Source organism: Pteronotus mesoamericanus, unplaced genomic scaffold (genome assembly GCF_021234165.1).
Source record: "Pteronotus mesoamericanus isolate MK-2021 breed Mesoamerican mustached bat unplaced genomic scaffold, CSHL_Meso_final contig_163, whole genome shotgun sequence".
NCBI classification, from domain to species: Eukaryota; Metazoa; Chordata; class Mammalia; order Chiroptera; family Mormoopidae; genus Pteronotus; species Pteronotus mesoamericanus.
The window spans coordinates 19,389,492-19,396,547 of NW_026555064.1; positions in this window are offsets into that span (position 1 = coordinate 19,389,492).

Below are 7,056 nucleotides of genomic sequence, written 5' to 3' on the forward strand. Positions count from 1 at the left end.
CACACACACACACACCCCCCACACACACCCTCCGCTTGTTAAAATTACCCTTCATTTAATAACACATTGTGGCTAACCCTGCACCCCCTCCTTTCACTCATTCAATGCGCAAATAGCGTCGAGTGTGTACTTTATCCATGCCCTTTATCCTGTTTAGAAACTCAGTTTCCTGGAAAAGTCATCTTTCTTTTCAAAGGTAGAAAGGACTCTCTGCTGGTGGTTGGAGCCCAGGACAGCTTCTCTCTCCCCTGCTTCCTCCCTCCCGCCCCCAGGTGACCCTCTCACTTGCGCCTCCAGCTCCCAGCTGGGGCTTCCGCCGTCATGGATAGGGATGCTTTTCTCTTCTCCGATCCTGGACAGCCATTTACAGGTGGGACTGTGAGTCCCTCTCCGGGACCCCGACCGTGACCGCGTTCTTGGGCACTCAGCCCCTTCGGTGTATCGGCTCCCGGCCGCCTTTCCTCAGCTTTGGTTCATTGTGTCCCTGGATCCCGGCCTTTGTGGTCACAGCATTGTCTGCGTCCTCCCTGCCATCCTCTCGGTAACTCATCCTCTCTTTTGGGGACTTCACTGAGGCTTGCATCTCTCTTTTGGACCCTGTTCCCCCTTTCACTTCCTCGATGAACGTGGTGCATGTCCCTGTCCCCCACTGGCGGGCCGGAGAGAGCGACCCCTCTCTGATGTTTTTATCTCCCCTGTGCCGTGGGAGAGGGTACCCGGTGATGTCCGGCACTTAGGGAAATCGGAGAAGATATGACGTGGCCACTCGGAGACGGAGGGAGGGCGAGGAGGGCATTAAAGCGAGAAGAGTCGCTGAGCGGCCCGCGGGCGGACTGCGTTGGAGAGGCCGACCGACCGCAGCGCCGGGCTTGGGCCCCTGTGCCCTCGCCCCCACCGCCCGTCGCCGGCCGAAAATGTGCTTTGGACGCCTGGGAGACCCACGTGACTTTGTGGGCAGGGCTGTAACCCACACGGTGCAGCCGGGCCGACGGCTCTTGGCGGCCACGTGCACGCTCTGCCTGAACGCACCCAGTGGTCGCTCCACGTCCATTTGTCCCCTCACTAGCAGTGGACACAACTCACTCACTCCAAGGCCTCACTCCCCTGACATCTGTGACAGGAATCCCGCAAGGCCCCCTTCCTCTGAGCTTCCTGCTCACTCACCATCCCCGGCTGCTCCCCCGCGGCCGCCTGCGCGCGTCCGTGCGGCCCAGGGCTCTGCGCATCCTCCTCGGGTCATTAAACTACGAGACACACGCCATGGGCTCCAGACACGTGTCCTTACCGAGCACGGAGTTCTCTTCTACACGCCCATTGACTTCACTGAGCATTTCCTCAGGGAACTCAACACCTTTCCTGCTGAAACAGCCTGTGTCCCCTTCTCCCTTTCCCACGCTGGTCACTGGATCGTTGTCTGCTGAGTCATCCCAACGGGGCGAGGGGGCAAAACGCTGGGTTCCTCCAGGGTCTCCTGCCCCAGGGGCACAACTCACAGAACAGCGCTGTCTCTCCGCCTCAGCCTGGACGCCCAGGCTCTGGCCTGGTCCTCCTTCCAACCATCTTTGGACTTGGCTCCTTTTCCTGCACCGGCCGGAAACGCGCCAATGCGCCGTTTCCAACGCGCCGTCGCTCAGATACTGAAGACCTGTTTCTGGACTCCCGGGGAGATGCCGCCCGGTCGCCCGTGCATCTTTGGCAACAGCACGTAGAACTTGCTGGCAGGACGTGCCTAGAACTTCACAGTCGGTTCCTTTACCTGAGTCAGAGTCCAAACGCCTTGGCTTGATCTATAGTTCTCCACGATGTAGCCTCTGGCTCTGTGTAGAACAAAGCACGGGAAGGAGGATCTAGTATTTGCTGGGCACCTACCGTAACAGGAGTGGGTAAATATTCATACTTTGTTTGATACCACTGACAACACAAATATGGCTATTTTTATCCTCATTTCCCGCTGAGGAAACCAAGGGTCACAGAAATGTGAAAATGGTGCCTACACTCACGAAGTTGTCGAGTCCCAGTCTCAGGGCAGGAAGCAAAGCTTTGTGTGTGTTTTTATTGTGTGGTGCTGCCCCCTGCGTACTTAGCCCCTCCTCAAAACCCACCCATGTCCTTGCCACCCTGTAACCCTACAGACCGTGCACCTTTGTGTTCTCTGCGCGTTCACACGCTGTCTGTTCTCCATGGCAACCCTCGCCTCGCGTGGGTCGCGCCTGGGATCAGGAAGGGCGCCGGGGTGGGAGCAGCGGTCCCGTTCTGGGGCTCATGCACCAGCCTTAGCTCAGGCCACTGCGCCTTCTCCTCTGTCTCTCGAGAGCGAGGTCTCCCAGCAGGAGCCCCTGGAAGTCTCTCTCGTCCCCGCAGACCCTGGCACAGGCTCCTCACTGTCGTCGGCCAGCATCTCCCAATGGCCGACGCCGTAAGTCAACACCCGGCTGGAACGTTGGCAGACTCTCCATTCACACAACAGCACTCTGCCGGAGGAGATCCTGCATTCAACACAGAACAACAACTTTTGCATTCTCCCCGAGGTAGTGCTAGACCTGGAAACTCAAAAGTTCTCTTGGGCCCCTGGCCAGGTGGCTCCGTGGGTTAGAGCATCTTGCCAATACGCCAAGGTTGCAGGTTCGATCCCCAGTCAGGGCACATATGAGCATCCACAATTGAATACATCAATAAGTGAAACAACAAAGAGATATTTCACTCTCCCTCTAAAGTCAACTGTAAAATAAAAAATGAAGAAAACTCCTTTTTGGGTAAGACAAGGGCGAGCCACAGACACAAGGGCTGTGGGGGGCGCCTCAGGTGTCCTGCGTGTGCAGTAAGCAGGGCAGGAGGAAGACCCCCTTTCTGGGGGCAGGAAACGAATGTCTTCATGGCTTCAGGAGGTGGGACAAATGTGGCCGAAGAAAAGAGACAGGATTTGATGAACGGGCCTGAGATATACGTCAATGTCCTTTTCGCTCAAATACCATTGTCAAGAGTAAGTGAGGAGGAAGAACAACTACAAGGGAAAATAACAGCCTGACTGGCTGCCTGGAGGAAGCGGAGGCACAGGACTGAGGAGCAGGAGAAAGAGGGCCGATGAGTCGCGCGTCTCCATCGTCTGGGGCGGTTGCGGGAGAACGTTGGTGAACGGGGGGCACCGGACGTCCTGTGGGCACAGGGCTACTGCTTGTCTCGGTGAAAATAACATGCAGATTCCAAAACGAGGGTGAATGGAAGTTACACTGAGCCGCGGCAGCGCTCTAAGATACTGCGGGGAAATTAATGCGTGAAATCGCTTATGGCCCGTAATTTCTGCCTTCAAATACAAAAGGAAGTGATAGGAGACTTGGGTTGTGTTCTGTGGACAAACAAACCCATTTCCAGTAATGCTTCGAAACAAGGATATGGCAGGGAGGGGAAGGGAAGTGTCCAAACTTTAAGAAGTTCCCCCAGAACTGAGCTGCGCAAGGGCCTTGTCTTGTCTTCAGATTCTGTTTTGCTTTTCTGATTTTAACTAAGAAACAGCACCACAAATTGGTTTTTAATGACTTGGTACAAGTTGAGGGAGGATCCCCAGGTACTGGGGACGAGTTCTGGGTCTGGATATTGTTCAGGGAGGAAAAAGCTTCAGAAAACACCTTGGAGGTTTGGAGAGTGACATGAACTTACGACACTCTCAAATCCTGAGGAAAAACTTCATGCCCACTACAGTACGTTGACACATGTTTTCTGGAACCACAATGTTGAAAAAATAAATAAAACCCAGTTTCTATATTTTAATTTCCCTTTTTTGAGAGTTAAGCGAGCTCTTCTTGACCAAAATGAAATTTTGATGATCAAAATTTTGTTTTCTCATCTGTAAAATGGGTTTTGACGAGAAGACAAAGTAAGTGAAAATATGAAAGCAATTTGTAAGTATAAAGGGTCAAACAAACACAACACTATTATTATCATCACTGTCCTCATTGTAGAATTAGCTGGAGCCTCAACAGTTTCCTTGTTTTTCTCATAAAATTCCCCGGCTTCCTCTTTGGGTCCCTTTATCTAATTTCCGTGCTGGTAGCAGTCGCGTATTGCTGCCTGCGGATCTGTTTACTTTCCGCAGGGAATGTTTGAATAGTTGGTAGAAAAACTGCTGAGGGTTTGGGGAAGTGAGGAGTTGCCCCGCTCCGCCCAGCTGCGGCTCCTCGGGGCGTAAGTGCGCGGCCTGGGTGAGGCCACTTAAATGAGCTTTGTAGCTTTTGTTTTTTTCCTTCCCATTTCCTTTCTTAAGTTTTTACTGTATTTTTCGCGTTACCGTCTAGTCCCCTTACACCCCTCCCCGCAGCAATCCCCACGCTCTCGTCCGTGTCCTTGAGGCCTTTTTGCTCAGCCCCTCCCCCACCCTCCCTCCACCCACTAGCTGTCATCTGCTCTCCTTCTATGAGTGTCTCTCTTTTGCCTATTTGTTCAATTTGTTCATTAGATTCCATGTATGCGGGAAATCATATGGTATTCGTCTTCCTCTGACTGGCTTATTTCACTTAGCGTGTTGTTCTCCAGGTCCACCCATGTTGTCGCCAAGGGTAAGATCTCTTTCTTTTTTATTGGGGGGGATAGTATTCCACTGTGTAAGTGTCCTGTAGTTGTTTTATCATCTACTGACGGACACTGGGGCTGCTTCCAAATCTTGGCTATTGTAAGCAATGCTGCAATGAACGTGGGGTGCATATATTCTTTCAAATCGGTGTTTTCGGTTTCTTGGGATGAGTTCCCCGAAGCGGAATCGCTGGGTCATGAGGCAGTTCCATTTTTATTTTTTTTCAGAAAACTCCATACGACTTTCCACGATGGCTGCAGAAGTCTATGCGTGAGGGTTCCCCTTTCTCCGCATCCTCACCAACGCTTGTTTGTAGATTTATGGATCTTATTATGGTCTATCTCTTATCTATAAGTTCGGCTACTTGTTTTCAGGCTTCTAATTGTAAAAGCCTAGTCCAACATCAGAACTAAACAGATTAGCTCACAGCTAGGAGAGTGTTTTCCCGTGTATAGGAGGGCTTGATGTTGGTGTCGTGAGCGTGTTTGCCCCGTTGAGTTATAACCGGTAGAGGTCAGGTTGTGTTTCCCAAAACATCCCCACAAAGTTAGGTTGACCCCATGGCTAATCTGGGACGTCTCTCTCCTTCCATTCGTAGTAAGACTTCAAAGGCCTCCATCACCGTCACTCAGGCACAAGATAAGGACACCCTGTGTGTACGGCCGGCCACCCTGAGCTCCGGTGTATAATAAGGCCTGTCACTGGGTGCCACAGGAAGCAGAGTTCCACGTCTGTAAGCTCTTCAGGTTTCCTGGCCTTTGAGTCTCCTGCAGGCTCCCAAGAGGGTGTCTGATTCAGCAGCAATTGTCGATGTGGTGGGGTGGGGGCTTCTGGGTGTCTGAGCGCCACAGGTACCGGCCCGGGCTCTAAAGTGATTGGCCCTGTTTTGGGTTTGAGAAATATGGAACCACATTGTTGAAAAAAAAATATCCAGTTTCTATATTTTAATTTCCCTTTTCTGAGAGTTAAGCGAGCTCTTGACCAAAACGAAATTTTGATGATCACAATCTTGTTTTCTCATCTGTAAAATGGATTTTGACAAGGATATAGACAGAGTGAAAATGAGACAGCACTTTGTAAACATAAAGGGCCAAACACGACCCTATTACGGCCCAACAGACAGAAACTGCCGTCGCAGAGTTCACATCTCGGGCCGGGGGTCCAGGGACACGGAGGCCGCGGCAGTTGCGCGCAGCGCCGTGGGGAGGACCGCTGCGGGGCAGGAGGTGCAGGCAGGGCTGGCCGTTTTAAGGAGGGAGGCCAGGTAAGGCCCCCCAAGAGAGGCGTTTAAGCAACCGCCCCGAGGGTGAGGGCATGAGCCCCGTGGGCGTCGAGGGGAAAGAGTGTTGTCAGCAGAGAGGCCCGGGGCAGCACGCGGGACGGCACCCCGAACCGCAGCGTGGCTGGGACGCGAAGCAGAGGGACAGGGGACCGTGCTGAGGAGGAAGAGGGGCGAGCGCCTCGTGCTGCGGGCCGTGCGGGCCCCTGTAAGGGGCTCTGCTTTCACTCGGGGTGAGGTGGGGGCCACTGAAAGGTCTGAGCGCAGGAGTGACACGAAGGGACATGTTTTGTAGACTCTCAGTGGCTCCTGATGGATTAAGGGGGCCCGGGGTGGGAGGGGAAGCCAGGAGGCGCCGGTTGTTGCCAGCATCCAGGTGACAGGACGGGACGGCCGGAGCTGCTACGCTCCTTGCCCAGAGTCACCGTTCCCGTCCTTCTCCTTGGTAGTTATTTTCCTCTCTGTGACAGCAGTCGCTTGAGAGGTGAGAATTCTTGAGAATCGCCTTGGAAACATGGGGCGACATGTCCGTCTCCCTGAAACTTACCGCAGCCCGTAAGATACGCAGGAGACGAAGCCCGAGTGGCAGCCGGACTCCGAGTCTACGGCCCAGCGGAGAGGGAGCGGCGGGCGGGGCGGGGCGGGCGCGCGCCCTGAGAGCCCCGGGGCTGGCCCGGGGCAGTTCCTTCCCTCTCGCACCGGCTTGCGCTTCCCGGAGGAGTCGCTGTTCCCACGGCTCCGTGGACTGACCGACAATCTCTTTGTTCAACTGCATGGAGAAGAGGCGAGGGGGCTGTGATGAGCCTTTCTGCTCAACGGAAGCACCCGGTGCGGCAGGGAGGGCCCAGGGCCCGGTCGGGAGAGCCCCCAAGGAGGCAGTGCCGGTGCGGGGGTGGGGGAGAGCCTCCTGGCAGGAGGAGGTCCCGACCCTGTGCTCAGGTCACAGTGCCCGTGTCTGCTGGGTTGCTGTCGCCAAACACACGGAGAAAACGGGCAGAGACCGGGAACTCTGTACATCTCGGGGGCGGGGGGGTGTTTTAGAAGGAAAATATTTTTACATTATCATCTTTTTATTTTCTGATGAGCGGATTTCAACATTAATGAAGTGTCAGCTTTCAGAAAATCTCTGACGATACAAGATCAGACCATACATGAGTCACAACGTTTCCCTTTAGCTCTCCCAACAATTTCTCCCACTTGTATTTCGGGATAT